This window comes from Sus scrofa, chromosome 1 (assembly GCF_054392235.1).
Source record: "Sus scrofa isolate SSC_HxYL_T2T_F1_AM1 chromosome 1, Sscrofa_HxYL_maternal_Yorkshire_Landrace_v2.0, whole genome shotgun sequence".
In the NCBI taxonomy this organism is placed as follows: Eukaryota; Metazoa; Chordata; class Mammalia; order Artiodactyla; family Suidae; genus Sus; species Sus scrofa.
The window spans coordinates 32,515,347-32,530,218 of NC_139383.1; the positions used below are offsets into that span (position 1 = coordinate 32,515,347).

Genomic DNA, 14,872 nt, shown 5'->3' on the forward strand with positions numbered 1-14,872 from the left:
ATAAATTCCACTTGGTAATGGTAGAGTTTTTAATATATTACTGGATTTGGTTTGCCAGTATTTTGTTGAGGACTTTTTTTGGTGACATCTTTGGCTTTGTTATCAGGCCTCTTAGAATGAGTTAGGATGTTTGGGGTTTCTTTTTGGGCTGATGAAATGTTCCAAAATTGTTTGTGGCAATGGTTGCACAACTGACAATCGTAAAAAATAGTGAGTTGTATACTTAAAGTGGGTAACTTGTGGAGATCCCAAATGGGTCAGTGGGTAGGGATCTGGTGTTGCCACTGCTCTGGCATGGGTTTGATTTGGCCCAGGGACTTCTGCGTGCTATGGGTGTAGCCAAAAAAATGTGGTTAACTTGTGTGGTATTTCAATAATACTGTTTACCACCGCCCCCCTCCCCCTGCCCCTCAAAACAAAACAAAACAAAACTCTAGGCCAAGGGACCTGTGTTCTTTAACCCTGAGTCCTTATCCTAACCTTCAGAGCCCTCAACAATCTTTCCAGCTGTCATATTTCAGCATTACCTCTGACTTACCTTTGTATGTGACTGGTTCAGTGATAGCAGTCACCTGCTGCCCCGCTCACTGCTTCCGACTTGCCCAGACTGCCAGAACACCTTGAACATCTTGCAGCTTCACCCTGCTGAAGGACTGCTCCCGCCTTTCGTGGATGTCCCTGGCAATCTAGCCTTTCTTGCAAAGTTTTGTGGCACATTTTTTCTGTTTACCCCTCTTGCCTGCAGTTTATCTCAGTCCCAAATCCCTACATTAGATGATCATGTTTTCTCATCTAAAACATTTTTATATGTGATCTGGAATGTGTTAGGATCCTTAAGGGAAGAGTGAAATGGAATATTTGAAATGGGAACTATTTTGGGAAATCTAGTATATGTGTTTATAGTGCCCATAAGCATATACTTGATTTAATGCATTTATAGTTAACTCACAGGTTTGTAGGGATGGCTTTTCATCTGCTCTTCTGTCATCTTCTTGAATGGTTCTCAGTGCTTTGACAAAAGACATGATATGGTATTTACCTAACCATTAACATTATGTGCCAGGTATGTATCTGTTGAGATAAATATAATTTTTTTTGTCTTTTTTTTTTTTTTTTTTAAGGGCATGTGGAGGTTCCCAGTCAAGGGGTCAAACTGGAGCTGTAGCCACTAGCCTACACCACAGCCATAGCAACGCAGGATCCAGGCCATGTCTGTGACCTATACCACAGCTCAGGGCAACGCCAGATCCTTAACCTACTGAGCCAGGCCAGGGGTCAAACCTTCATCCTCATGGATACTAGTCAGACTTGTTTCCACTGAGCCGCAATGGGAACTCCCTGTTGATATATATGTATGTGTTTGGAAGATAGAAAGCTCCAGAATTTTCACTTGTGCTTTACAGTTTTCCTTATGTATGTCTAAAAAAAATTTTTTTTTTTAAGGGCCACACCCACGGCATATGGATGTTCCCAGGCTGGGGGTCAAATCAGAGCTACAGCTGCTGGCCTGCACCACAGCAACGCAGGATCCAAGCTGCGTCTGCGACCTACACCACAGCTCAAGGTAACGCCAGATCCTTAAACCACTGAGGAAGGCCAAGGATCAAACCTACAACCTCATAGTTCCTAATTGGATTTGTTTCCGATGCACCACAATGGGAACTCCCTAAAAAATATTTTTTGAGAAAATTTTTTGTATTAGAGTAAAAGCAGTGGAGTAAAGTTCTAATGTATGAAATCCATGTGCAAATGTGAGGCATAGGTAGATGAGACTTTGTGTAAAGACTGCATTTTGGCATTTGGTGAACTGCACCTGGGAGTTTGTATAAGTGTCATGGTGTCATGTAAAGAACGTGTTTCCACTGAGATAGAAGTGGATTCAGACCCCAACATCTGCCTTGTGTATAGTTGTTAGGTTAATCCAGGATCCAAGTTCAAATTTTCTAACTCTAGGACTGACGATTAATAACCACTTTAGTATTTTGCCTTCCATGCTTATTAAGGAAAGTTATTTCATTTATCCGAGCCTCATTTTATTCATGTGTAATATAAACTTAATGATACTGTGAAGAGGGATTTTGAGGCATAAATAAGGATGCTGTAAGTAATTCAGAGAGCTTGCTCACAAAATAGTAACCCTAGTGAAATATTTTGTTTACTTCAAAACAATTCCAACAAAAGAGATTTTGAAAGCATATCTGAAACTTAAAGAAAAATTTGCTTATCTCTTGGCTTTAGGATATTGAATCCTTTGCTTTACATTTTGGCAAAATTTTCAGTGTTCTGTTTCTCTAGCTTTTAATTTTCTAAGTAAATCATTTGTTAGTAATTTCTTTCATTCTCATCTTTTTTTGTTGCTCAGAATGAGTCTTTGTCAAAGAAGTTACAAAATTATGCCTTCAGTCATCAGTGTCCCTTCTGAAGAATTGGGAGTATCTGACAGTTGTGCTTAACTGCAACTGTTGTATATTTAAGACCTAGATATTGAAGTTTCTGGAATGAAGTTTAGGAAGAATGTTTTTTTTTTTTTTGTTTTGTTTTTTTGGAAACCATAGTAAGAATGAACTAGAGAAGTGGTTATTGGTTTTCATTTTGGATGCAAAAGTATTTATATAGAGTATTTTGTTGATGTTGCTATAGAAATGTAGTCAAACTCCAAGCTTGGGAAGCATCACAAATAAAATACTGATTTGGTTACTTGAATTGTTGTTCTTATGCTAGAGTTATGCCTAGTTGATTCCAAAATGTCTTGGACTTTTTATTCTTAGCAGTCACAAATATCCAGATATTGTAAGTTCAGTCAGTATTGAATACTAACAGTAATCATTTAATTTGGGGTTGGGGGGGAATGCACTGCTACAACTTAGAGGTTTTGGAAAAAATTCTGTTAAGGTAAATCCAAATTTTCTGTTTGTGATGTTAATGGATTATAATTAAAAAAATGTGTATATCCATGTTATTATAGTTTTGGTTCAGTTGGGGATTTTTCTTGATGGAAAGAGTTTAGAGATACTTTTTTCAAGTTTTATTTATATTTTCTTTTACAAATTTATTCAGTTATACTGGCCATGCTGTCTATTTTAGCTTTTTAATAAAGCTACAGTTTGGATCAGGAGAAAGTGACTCCATTAAGCAGTTTGTGGGGGAAAATTGCTCTGCTTCTGGCTTTTATAGACTCTCTTGCTCAAAGGAAGGGCTGCTATTGAGTCAGTTACAACCTCAGTGGAAGATGTCTTGCAGCTGTGCCTTTTTGGTTTTGTTCCAGAGATAGTATTTGTGTGTACTGTCAGAATGTCTTAAAGGCCCACCCTGGAAAGGATTCAACTCTATAAAAGGAGTTTTGTTTTATAACCTTTCACATATTCTTATGGGGTTCTGGTGGTGACCGTGGTCTTTATTGTCTTGTCTTTTAAACTGGCATTTCATTGAGACACAAGGCTTCACAGTTTGAGAATAGGAATTACAGTTATGGTTATTGTATCTTGTAAAATACATTTATCCAAGCCTTTGGCACACACTATAATTTAAACACAACTGAATACCCCTCCCCAAACCTTGTGATTTCAGTGACTTCTTTTTTAGCTTCTTTTCTGCCTCTATTTCGATATGAAGAGGGTGCTCATTTGAGTCTCTTCTTGGTAATTTAATAGATATTGATATGAAAATCAGTTAATATCTTGGAAGATAAAAGATGATGTGGAAAACCCCAAAGTTTGAAAAATTAAAATGGTAATAACTTTTCATGTTGAAAATTGTTCAGTTTAACCCGTTTTGAATCTTATATTGACATGAATGCCAGGAGAATTATCATTGAATCTATTCTAGGAAATTCACCATATTTTTTCCAAAGTTTTCCCTTGTCTTGGTACCCTCCCAACCCCACCCCTTTAAATGCTCCAAAGTTATCAAAGCTATTTGGGATGGAGACCAGAGCTCCAGGTGCACTGTCTGTCTAGGTGCCTTAAACCCCCTCCTTGTCCATCCAGCCCAGGCATGTTTCCAGTTACTTTCTCTTTGGTCTCCGGCTAAGAGGAGTCCCTCTTGCTGTCCAAGATTAAATGCCTCTCTTGTGGTTTTGATCCTTTTTCTTCTCTCTTCTGAATCACCTGACGTTTATTTTTCTTTTCTCCTTTTCGTCTTGAACTTCTCCCTACTTTGCTTTCCCACCAGGAACCTGCACTAAATAAAACACCCAAAACATCTCGTGTATGTAAATGTCTTCTCGTAACCTGTACTTCGTGCCTTTGTTACATACCTCTTCTCTTTCTTCACCACTAAACTTCAGAGATTAGTTTACCCTTTTCTCTTACCCTCCTCTCTGGAGTATTTTTTCTCTAGCCAGGTGGCTTTTGCTGCCACTGTCCACTGAACTTGCTCTTTGAGGTTATCCGCAGTCTTTTCCTGACCCTTGTAAAGCCTTATTTGGTTCCTGAAGCAGCCTCCCCTTGGCCCTGGTGGCCATTCTTCCCAGCTCAACTCTTCTTTCTTGGCTGTACCTGCTTGGTTTGCTGTCTTTATTGTATATTGATCCTTCCCAGACTCCCTTAGAGGTTCCTTGCTCCCTGCCTGGGGATTTCTTGTGAGGTTTTTCTTCCTCTGTCTTGCCTGGGGTTTCATCTCTTCCACAGCTTCAAATAACACAGATTGACCAAGCAGTTCCAAGTCTTAGTGTGGAAACCGAGACTCTGTTGTTCAGACACTGGATGTCACACAGTCACTTCAGTCCAAATGCATTAAAAGTAGAAGCTTGTGCTTCTTTCATCCCATTTCCTACTCTTTCTGGAAATCCTTGGCTAATGTCACTACTAGCGGACCTTGGACTGCCAGAAACCTGGGAACTTTGTTCTCTCCGACTCCCACCATCCAATTCTTTATCAAATCCTGTCCTTTTTAACTAAGTATTTATTAACTTCATCTCTTCATTTGCATCTTTGTTGCCTCTGTCTTGTTAAGATTCTGTTTCTCAGATCAGCCTCTTCTTCACCAGTTTCTTTTTACTGTTTCCCTTTTTCTCATGTGACTGCCAAAGTCATCTTGCAGAAATGCAAAATTAAGGTCATTTTTCATTGCCCACAGGATAGAGTGAAAACATCAGCGCTTAGCAGACTGGTCACTCATTATTTGGCCACTGCCTCCCTTGTCCTGTTTCTTCCACCCCCCCCCCCAAACCCCATGTTCCGGGCAGCTGAGGGATGGGCTTATCATTCTCTGCAATACATTTATCTCATGGTTCTGTGCCCTTCTTGCTGTTCCCACGGTGAGGAGTGTGCTTTTACCCACTTACAATCAGCCTAGTAAACTCCTCCATATCCTTCAAGGTCAGTCAGATCAAATGTCACCTCCGGAAGTGTTCTTCCCTCATCAAATGAGGCACATTACTGTTGAAATGTTTGTGCCTATGTTTTAGCTCTTATTCTCTTTGTTGTACATTTATTCATTTAAGTACCTTCCCTTGCACTGCTGAAGCCAAATTTACAGAGGTGTATATCCTCAGCAGCTATCACTAAGTAAGCAAAGCACAATTTCTCATTGGATGAGCGGATCTTAGCAAAACCTAACAGTGTAGAATTAACATCAAGATCTCATAGGCACAGGTAATGGTGAGTCCTCTAGCTTGATGTTGGATATTCGTTGTTTATTGTATTGGTTGGGTAGGGACTGTAGGTTGAAAATATATTAGCACTTGTGCTTAGGGTTTTCTTTCATAATCGATGTTTGGAGGGGTAAGTTTTAAAGGTGAAGCTACAGAAAAAAATTAGTGGAGCTATGGTTTCAAATTATGGAGCTAATAAAGGTGTGAAGGGTTGCAAGTCCACTGGGTTCTCAGACAAATTGCCCAAACCGTATAGATGACATCCAGCAGGCTAAAGGGAGACTGTGATGCAGGCGAAGGGAGGAGAGGACCCCAGCTGGGGTCGTACCTCCAAGGGCATGCCGTGTAGCTGTGCCTTGCTTGTTTCATACACCTTGCTGGTCCTGGTGGAAGCAGGGCTCAGCTTTCTACAACTTTTTTTTTTTTTTGGCCTTTTTAGGGCTGCACCTGCGGCATATGGACATTCCAGGGCCAGGGGTCTAATAGGAGCTGCAGTTGCCAGCCTACTGCACAGCCACAGCAAGGCGAGATCCGAGTAGCATCTGTGACCTACCTACACCACAGCTCATGGCAATGCCGGATCCTTAACCACTGAGTGAGGCCAGGGATCAAACCCACATCCTCATGGATACTAGTTGGGTTCATTACCGCTGAGCCACAACAGGAACTCCAACATTTTTTGATGAGAGCCTTTGTGTTGACGTGTTTGCTGTTTATGTAGTTGTAGGAGAGTCTTGGAAACAGTAGCTGTTTTAAAGGGAAAGGAGGAAAGGAAGGGAAATGATGGAGGGTAGATTAGGGTAGGGGAACAATTTTCCTTACACAGGTTGAAGAGAAAAATAAATGGTAGATAACTATGTGTTAATGTTGGATTTTTTAAAAATAATGTAAGGATGCATTCAGCCTTTTTTGAGGAGAAGCCTAGATGAATTTTTCGATGATTGAAATTCTGTTCAGTAGTAATTTGCATTCATTTAGCATATTGCACTTTACCAGTAGCTATCACAGTGAGTCTCTTTTGCAGCTCACAAGAATCCCATTCTCTAGGCAGGATATCTGCTGGTACTTCCATTTTATAGACTTAATTAGCTAAGTGACAACATGGGAATACATTCTGACTGTTTGAGCATGAATTTAATGTTATTTCAGATTGGGGAGAGTAGGTAATTTCTTGGTTAATGATCTCTTCATTTTGGGAATATAATTTGGGAGGGTTGCAGAGGTGTAGGGTTTTCTTGGGCCCAAAGGATGGGACAGAATTGGGGGAGCATTTGAGGTCTCCCAGGTACCTGCCATTGGGGCTCTTTGTTTCTTCTGGCCCTTGGCCAGCATAAAGGGGTTCGATTCTCGGTGGCCGCCTCAGCAGTGTCTCTGCCGTTCCCTCACATCCTGGCAGGGTGGTCTGCAGTAGGGAAAGGCAATGGAATTATTGGGCAGAATCTGACATCCAACCAGGGTTCTGCTACTGAATTACTGTGTAACCTAGACAAGTCACCTTACTTCTGAATTTCAGGTTCCCCCTCTGTGAAAGGTAAGGACGGGGGGACATAAATGCTGAGATCCCTTTTGGCCCCTCTTTATTCTGTGAGATCCTCATTTTGCTCAGTCACATGTAAGGTATTGCCCAGGTGCTAGCGAGATCTTTGTTTCTGCTTTGCATGTGATGGGCTTTGTGGTAAATACTTTTATTATTTTTTTAATCCATAAGGCAAGGAGGGGTCATGACCACGTCATTAGCAGTAGCATTTGTTCATCTAAAACTTGTGGTTGCCAGGGGGGCGGGGAGGGAGTGGGATGGCCTGGGAATTTGGGCTTAATAGATGCAAACTATTGCCTTTGGAGTGGAGAAGCAATGAGATCCTGCTGTATAGCCCTGGGAAGTATATCTAGTCACTTATGATGGAGCATGATAATGTGAGAAAAAAGAACATATACATGTATGTGTGACTGGGTCACCTTGCTGAACAGTAGAAAATTGACAGACCACTGTAGACAAGCCATAATGGAAAAAAATAATCATTAAAATAAAATGAGAGATGAATGAGTCTAAGCATTGTCAGCCTATAATGCCTTCCCTGCCCTCCCCAAGGGAACTGTGCACTTTGCAGTGTCCTTCCTGTACCTCTCTTACAGCCCTTATCCCATGTGGTGTAATTATTTGTTTATATATCTGTCTTCCCTGCTAGACTCTGAATTCCCTAAGGGCTCATTGGGGAAGAATTTTCCAGTCCTAAGGGCTTAGACCTAGTGTCTGGGGCAAAGGAGGAACTCGGCAAATGTTTCATAGATGTAAGTGGAATGAAAATAATGCTTTTTAAAGTAAATGCTGGATTACTGTACTGGCCTGAATGTGTAATTCTAATAGTGATGCTTTTTTGTTTTATTTGTCCTTTTATTTGTTTATTGCTTTGTCCTAACACTTTTTAGATGGTTTCAAAACATTAACTTTTGGAAGTTCACATCGTGGCTCTGTGGTTAACGAATCCAACTAGGAACCATAAGGTTGCGGGTTTGATCCCTGGCCTGGATCAGTGGGTTAAGGATCTGGCATTGCCATGAGCTGTGGTGTAGGTCACAGATGGGGCTCAGATCCCACGTTGCTGTGGCCGTGGTGTAGGCCGGTGGCTACAGCTCTGATTTGACCCCTAGCCTGGGAACCTCCATATGCCGTGGGTGTGGCCCTAGAAAAGGCAACCCCCCCCAAAAAAAAACCCATTAACTTTTGTTTACAGATTCCTAACCACCACCGCTTTCTTCTTCTTCCCTCCTATACCTGCTCCTACTCCTTCTCCAAACACCCTGTAAAAATCTGGGGTCATACAGATTTTTCTTTCCCAGCGTCTCCTAAGTCTGTAGTACTTTCTAATGCTACATTTTAAAAGATGTGGTAGGAAAGAAACTTTGCGAATGACTCATGTGCACTTGTGGAAATTATTCCGGGTTTAGAGCCTGAGAGAAGTTAAACTGTGGTGGTGTGTGGTCAAAAGATAATTTTTAGGCATAGAAGCTATGGAACTAGTGTAGTGGTTGTTTTGTTTTTTTTTTTTGTTTGTTTTATTTTTTGTTTGGTTTGGTTAGTATTTGTTTTTTCCTTCTTTTTACTGACACCAGACAGCACTGTGGGCTGGTAGAAAATTACTTATAGCAACTGAAGTTCATCCAGATTGAGAGAGTCATAAACTTTTCTCCATGTTTGTTCATGCTCATGTGATAATTGGCATATAAGGGGTTGGATTCTCTGTAAAATCAGTAGAGTCAAACATGGAAGGGTTGCCTTTATTTTTTGGAGTACTTTTTAGGTTGTTTTCGTGTTATGCTAGAAAATTTTTTCCAGTTTGACAGATGATGTCTGCTTCTCAGAAGGAGGCTAGATGAATGGGAAGGCTGAAAGACCGAAAGGAACTATCTTCCTCATTGTCCCTTTTTGCAGCACTGAGAACTTTATTTTCTGTGCAGGGTTTGAGTGCCTGTGGTTTTGGAACTATGAGTGACCCATCAGATTATTGCAGCCTCTATATCTCACTGAGTTCGAATTTTTTTTCCCCTAAGGCAGGAGGTAGGGCAATTTTAAAAAGTTAAGAAATTATGATACTAGGTTTAATTCTGTCTCTATACAGGCTCATATATACAAATATAGGAAAAACGTCCCCACCCTAACCCCAACCAACTCCCTTGAATACTTAAAAAATAGTATTCTGAGAATAAACTTCTAATTTCCCTTTTTAATAGAGCAACAAGTCAGTTTTTAAATAGGGTCTTCCTAAGATAGAGATAATAGATATAAGTTCATATGAACAATTTTTTATATTAAGAGATTTGTGAATGTTTCAGCCTAAGTATTCGGTTTACTTTGGCATGTTAAAAGTCTCTGGGAATTAACTTAAATGACAGTGGATCTGGTTTGTAACTTCCCTGGCAGTAACTTGCTGAATAACATTATATAAGTTATTTCACTTCTTTGGGTTTAGTTTCCTCATCTGGGAAACAGGAGTGTTAAAATCAAGGTAATGCAGCATTGGTGGAAAAGTGCTTTGGCTTTGAAAGGCAGCTCTGCCCTCTGCTATACCACCAGGGCCACTAGTGTTAGCTTTGATGCAGACCAAATAGGTGTAAATTCTGACTCTAGCACTCATTGGGCATATGAGTTTGGAAACTCATTTAAATTATGTGGATTATTTTTTTAATCCATTATATTAATTCTTTGTTCTTTTTCCAAATCATAGTGCCACAGAACTCACCTTCTATCTTAATTCTCTTGACTTTTGTGTGAACAATGAGATTCTGTTGTCCTATGGGCAGGGTTGAAGACATCAGAGGAGCTTGAGCAGTAGCACTGGGTTCCAGAATTAAGAAGGTAGGTGCCAGGAGTTTTCATTGTGGCACAGAGGAAATGAATCTGACTAGTATCCATGAGGATGCATATTCAATCCCTGGCATTGCCGTGAGCTTTGGTTTAGGTCTTAGATGTGGCCAGGCTCCAGAGTGGTTGTGGCTATGGCATAGGCTGGAGGTTTCAGCTGTGATTCAACCCCTAGCCTGGGAACCTCCTTATGCTGTGAGTGTGCCCTAAAAAGACCAAAAAAAAAAAAAAAAAAAAAAAAGAAAGAAAGAAAAGTAGGTGCCTTAGTCAGCTTGGGCTTCCATAACAAAATACCATATACTGGATTGCTTAAACAGCAAGCTTATTTTCTCACACTTCTGGAGACTGAAAGTCCAGAATCAAAGTGCCATTATGGTCAGTTTCTGGGGAGGAACCACTTCTTGGATTGTGTGTAGCTGGCTGCTAATCTCTGTGTCCTCATATGGGGAGGTGAGAGAGCAAGAATGAGCAAGATCTCTGGTGTCCCTTTTCATAAGGGCACTAATTCCATCATTGTGGCCCCACCCTTATGACCTCATCTAAAACTGATTATCTCTCAAAGGTCCCATCTCCAAATACCATCATATTGGGGGTTAGTGCTTTAACACAGGGATTTGCCAGAGGAGGGGGGTGGGGAGGGGCATAATTCAGTTGTTAAAAGTAGGGGAATTAAGAGGCCAGAAGGCATAGGGATGATGCGAGATCCCTGGGGTAGACTGTAGAGACCTACCAGTGTCAGCTTCACTGGGTCCAGTGCTCTGTATCAGCAGTTCTAAGATTGCTGGGTTCCATGGAGCATACATTTAAAAAAAAAGTTTGAGCCAATTTTCCCAAGGAAGTATATTGAAGTAAATCTGCCATTTTACTGCAGTTTCTATTTTAAAAAATACATTTAAAAATTTGGGAAGAACATAAGCTGAATAGAAGATGAATTGAATAAAATTGGCTATACTTAAAAAACTCACCAAATTGCCCTTTTGTGATCCAGTGAAAATTTTGTGATGGATAGTAAAGTTTACTTCCATCATACAGAATGACTCTTTCTTTCTTCCTTTCTTCTCCTATCTTCTCCTTTTCCTTTCATTTCCTTTCTTTCTTTCTTCTTTTGATGCCTGCACCTGGTAGGGGTTGAATCAGACCTGCAGCTGTGGCCTATGCCCTAGCCATGGCAACTCTGGATCTAAGCTACATCTGTGACCTGCACTGCAGCTTGCAGCAGTGCCAGAACCTTAACCTACTGAGTGAGGCCAGGGATTGAACCCACATCCTCACAGAGACAATGTTGGGTCCTCAACCTGCTGAGTCACAACAGGAACTCCTAGAATGACTTTTAATTTTAAAAGTTTTGTTTGTTCATTTTGTTAGAGGTTAATCTCTTAAGAGCTGCTACTGAAATATAGTTTCAGTAAGGTCCTGTAAAGCAAATCTTACCTTTTCTCTACCCGTTGGTACAGGTGATATCTTGTTTATTTAAGTATCTAAAGTGTTTTATTTGTAATTAAAGAATGTATTCTTTTAAGACTGCTGTTGGGTGAATGTGATCGTGGAATACTCATCGACCTAGGAACTGCTCGATGATCAGTATCGTTTGGTTAGCAGGCTCAAGTTGTAAAAATATGTGCCTGAATCCAGAGTCTTGACTACCTTAGTCTGGAATTTTTTTTCTTTTTCTTTTTTTAGGACCGTACCTGCAGCATATGGAAGTTCCCAGGCTATTGGAGCTATAGCTGCCGGCCACAGCCACAGCAACACTAGATCTGAGCCATGTCTATGACCCATGCCACAGCTCATGGCAATGCCAGATCCTTTAACTCAGTGAGTGAGGCCAGACACCAAACCATCATCCTCATGGATACTAGTCAGGTTTGTAACCCGCTGAGCCATAACGGGAACTCTTTGGTCCTGATTTGTTAATGTAAATATTTGTATTGGGGAAAAAACCAACCAGAATTTTGAATTGTGGGAATAGAAGAGGAGGTATTGGTATTGTATAATTAAGGAATATTACTTGTTTCTCAGATTTCTCTGACCCGAATCTTAAAATCAGTGCATTTTCCTGTAGTGACTGTAAATGTACTTTACTTCCACATGTATTTGTATTCATATGACAGATGGATGTTGGATTACCTTTTGTATCCAGCAGTTTAGGATACTATAATAAAAAAACCAGGGATTTATCAGCTTTCTAACCATATGATGGTACTTATAAATCTATATTAAAATGAGCCTTCATTTAAATATACTGTAAATGAATAAGCAATTTTTTTTTACAAATGGAAAAATGATTATTTCATTTTTATATGTTGAAAACTGGGCTGTGTATCTGCGTGGTTTTCCTATATCAGGTTATAAGTAAGATGATTAGACAGTATATTATATACATATACTTTTGGAGTCTATAGGCTGGATCAAAATGATAGAAATAAAAACAAAGCTGAGGGGTGCAAACCCAAAGCTGTGCAAGACAAATGATACCAAAAAAATGAGGAAAAGAATCCCTAGCAGTCGTAGAATTGTAAGAAATTACAATCCTAGAATTCGAGTTGTGCCATTACACTATTCTTTACATAAAGTGTTCTTCATCTAGTGGGTAGAACAGGCAGCAGGAGGACTTTTTCTTTGACCCAAGTGGATTTTCTAGCTGAGGAATGAAGTAACTTGGAACCAAGCTGGGCTTTTCTACTGAGCATGCCCTTCTCCAGCAGGGTCTGGCCTGGGTGGGGCTGGTCTTGCTCATTAAGCTGTTGGAAGCTGGATTTCCATCAGCTCTCCACAGTCTTCTAATGACAGAGAACAGCAGACAACAGGCTCGATGTACTTTTTAAAAAGCTGCGTATGTATTTAAGGGGGGGAGATTTTTAGGAAATTTCTGTTGCGGCAGTTGGGTTTGGTGGTATATGCTTGCTTGCTCTCGCTTTCGAAGAAAGATTGCCTTTGAAACTGTCACTATCTAGGAGACTGAAAATTTGGGAAATACTAATGTACACAGGACAGAATAGATGGAGCCTGTGTGTGTGTACTCTCTGGCAAGGAAATATATTCTGTCATATTTGAACCAAGCCCTGTGAAAAGTACAATATATTTTTAGACCATTTGTTTGCATTTTTTCCAGGCAAATGTTAAATGTTGTCAGGTTATCTTTAATATAATTGCCGTTTTAGGTTTGACCTATGAGAATAATGATGCCAGTTGGTTTTATATATCTATCTTGCTGTTTCACAATTGATTTATGCAGTGGTACAATACACTATTTGAAAGTTAATTATTCCTAAAGCACAGTGAAGACTATGTAAGGTTAATAGTGTACAGTTATTTTTTGAACATGTTAAAGGATGAGAGGTTTCATTTTAGTTAGTATGAAAATGAAGCATTTTACAGACTAACTCATTTGATTAAAAAAAGTTGTACTGTGGCTAGTAGAGATTTGAATTTACATTTTTTAGTCTCTGTAGGTGAGTGGCCATTCCTGGCTATCAAGAATTGTATATGGTTTTTTATGGACTTTGCTTTGTGGCTCAGTGGTAATGAACCTGACTAAGATCCGTGAAGACTTGGGTTTGATCCCTGGCCTTGTTCAGTGGATTAAGGATCCGGTGTTACCGTGAGCTTTGGTGTAGGTCTTGGCTCGGATCTGGTGTTGCTGTGGCTGTGGTGGAGACCAGCCCCTGGAGCTCCAATTTGACCTCTAGCCTGGGAACTTCCATATGCCACAGATTCGGACTTAAAAAGAAAAAAAAAAAAAAAAGGATTGTATATGGTTTTAATGTTGTCACATCATAAGTAAAATCGTAACTAAATATTAGCTGATTAATACATAGTATCAACATCTTTTACTGAACATTTAATCTGTTGTCATGTTGAAGAAATGCAAAACGTGACCATGTTGCCCAGGTTCAAACATCCACACTTAGAAAAAAAATCCTCCTCATGCTTTTTCTTGATAACATTCATCCATCTAACAACCTTCTGCAAAGAGAATCTTGTTTCAATGCTACCTTCTAACAGAACGAAGAGCAGTACAATTGCAGTGCCCGGGTGACCTGTGAGTTCCTTCTTTATTGTTGACACCGCAGACATGTTCTTATACCACTGGGGTAAATACCAAGTATTTTAGGGGCTGCACGTATACTTGTGAAGTTTAAGTTTTCTATTTTTAGGTTCAACAAAGAATTGTCTCCTTAAATTAGTGGCAGCTCAGCTGAGGCAATAATGACTGGAGGCGGTGCTGGTGACGTGGACAGCCATTCTAGGACCCCTGCCTCCCCTGTGCACCCTCTCCTTTGGAACGTTCCAGGGCACGTTGCATGATGTATCAATGACCTTTAGTTTAACCTCAGAGCAGGATCATAAAGAAAATGGAAAGAGAAATTTTGAACTCTGACGTTTTGTTGGCTTGAAATTTTCGGTGAATTCTGAAGGTTGAAATGCATGGCACATTCTCCAGCCGACTCCTCTACCAAATCAAATGTTACACATGTTGGATTTTGAGAATCTTCCCTCCAAAGAAACAAATATATTGAGCCGAAGTAAAAACTTGTCCTAGCCAGCACCGCCTAAAAAGTAGTTATTTGAAGCTCTTACTCAGTAAAGTAGTTTTGAACTAAACTAATGCTCAGCATAGAAATACTTTGGTGGGGGAAAAGCTTTTAAACATTCCAAATGGCATGTCTGTAATTCCATTGTCATTACAGCTTTTCCCGCCTAGGGAAAGTTGTTTTTGTCACGCCAGGCTCGCGGAGTCCATATGCTAACACTTCACAGCACCTTCTGCTGACCAACCAACAGCACTGGCGTCAACATGTGGAGCTGCTTACCTAAGCTAGAAAAATCGTTCAGTCTGTGATCTCGTATTTTAAGAATACCTGCTGTGCATTGACTGCTCTTTGGCAGTGCTGTGAATATTTTTAAAATGGCAGAAG

At 40.2% G+C, this 14,872-nt stretch overlaps 1 protein-coding gene across 50 annotated transcripts in view; it reads left to right on the top strand.

Annotated features, from left to right (window-relative positions):
• Window positions 1–14,872, top strand: part of EPB41L2 (erythrocyte membrane protein band 4.1 like 2) — a 212,002-nt gene that overhangs the window by 73,520 nt on the left and 123,610 nt on the right. For 11 of the 50 annotated variants that reach the window (XM_021088143.2, XM_084956331.1, XM_021088213.2 and 8 more), the window contains exon 1: window positions 12,689–12,786. The exons of the other annotated variants lie outside the window; for them this stretch is intronic. The gene's annotated coding sequence lies outside the window, so the exon portion shown is untranslated. Of the gene's footprint in view, window positions 1–12,688; window positions 12,787–14,872 lie in introns of those variants that run through there. 50 annotated transcript variants of the gene reach the window in all.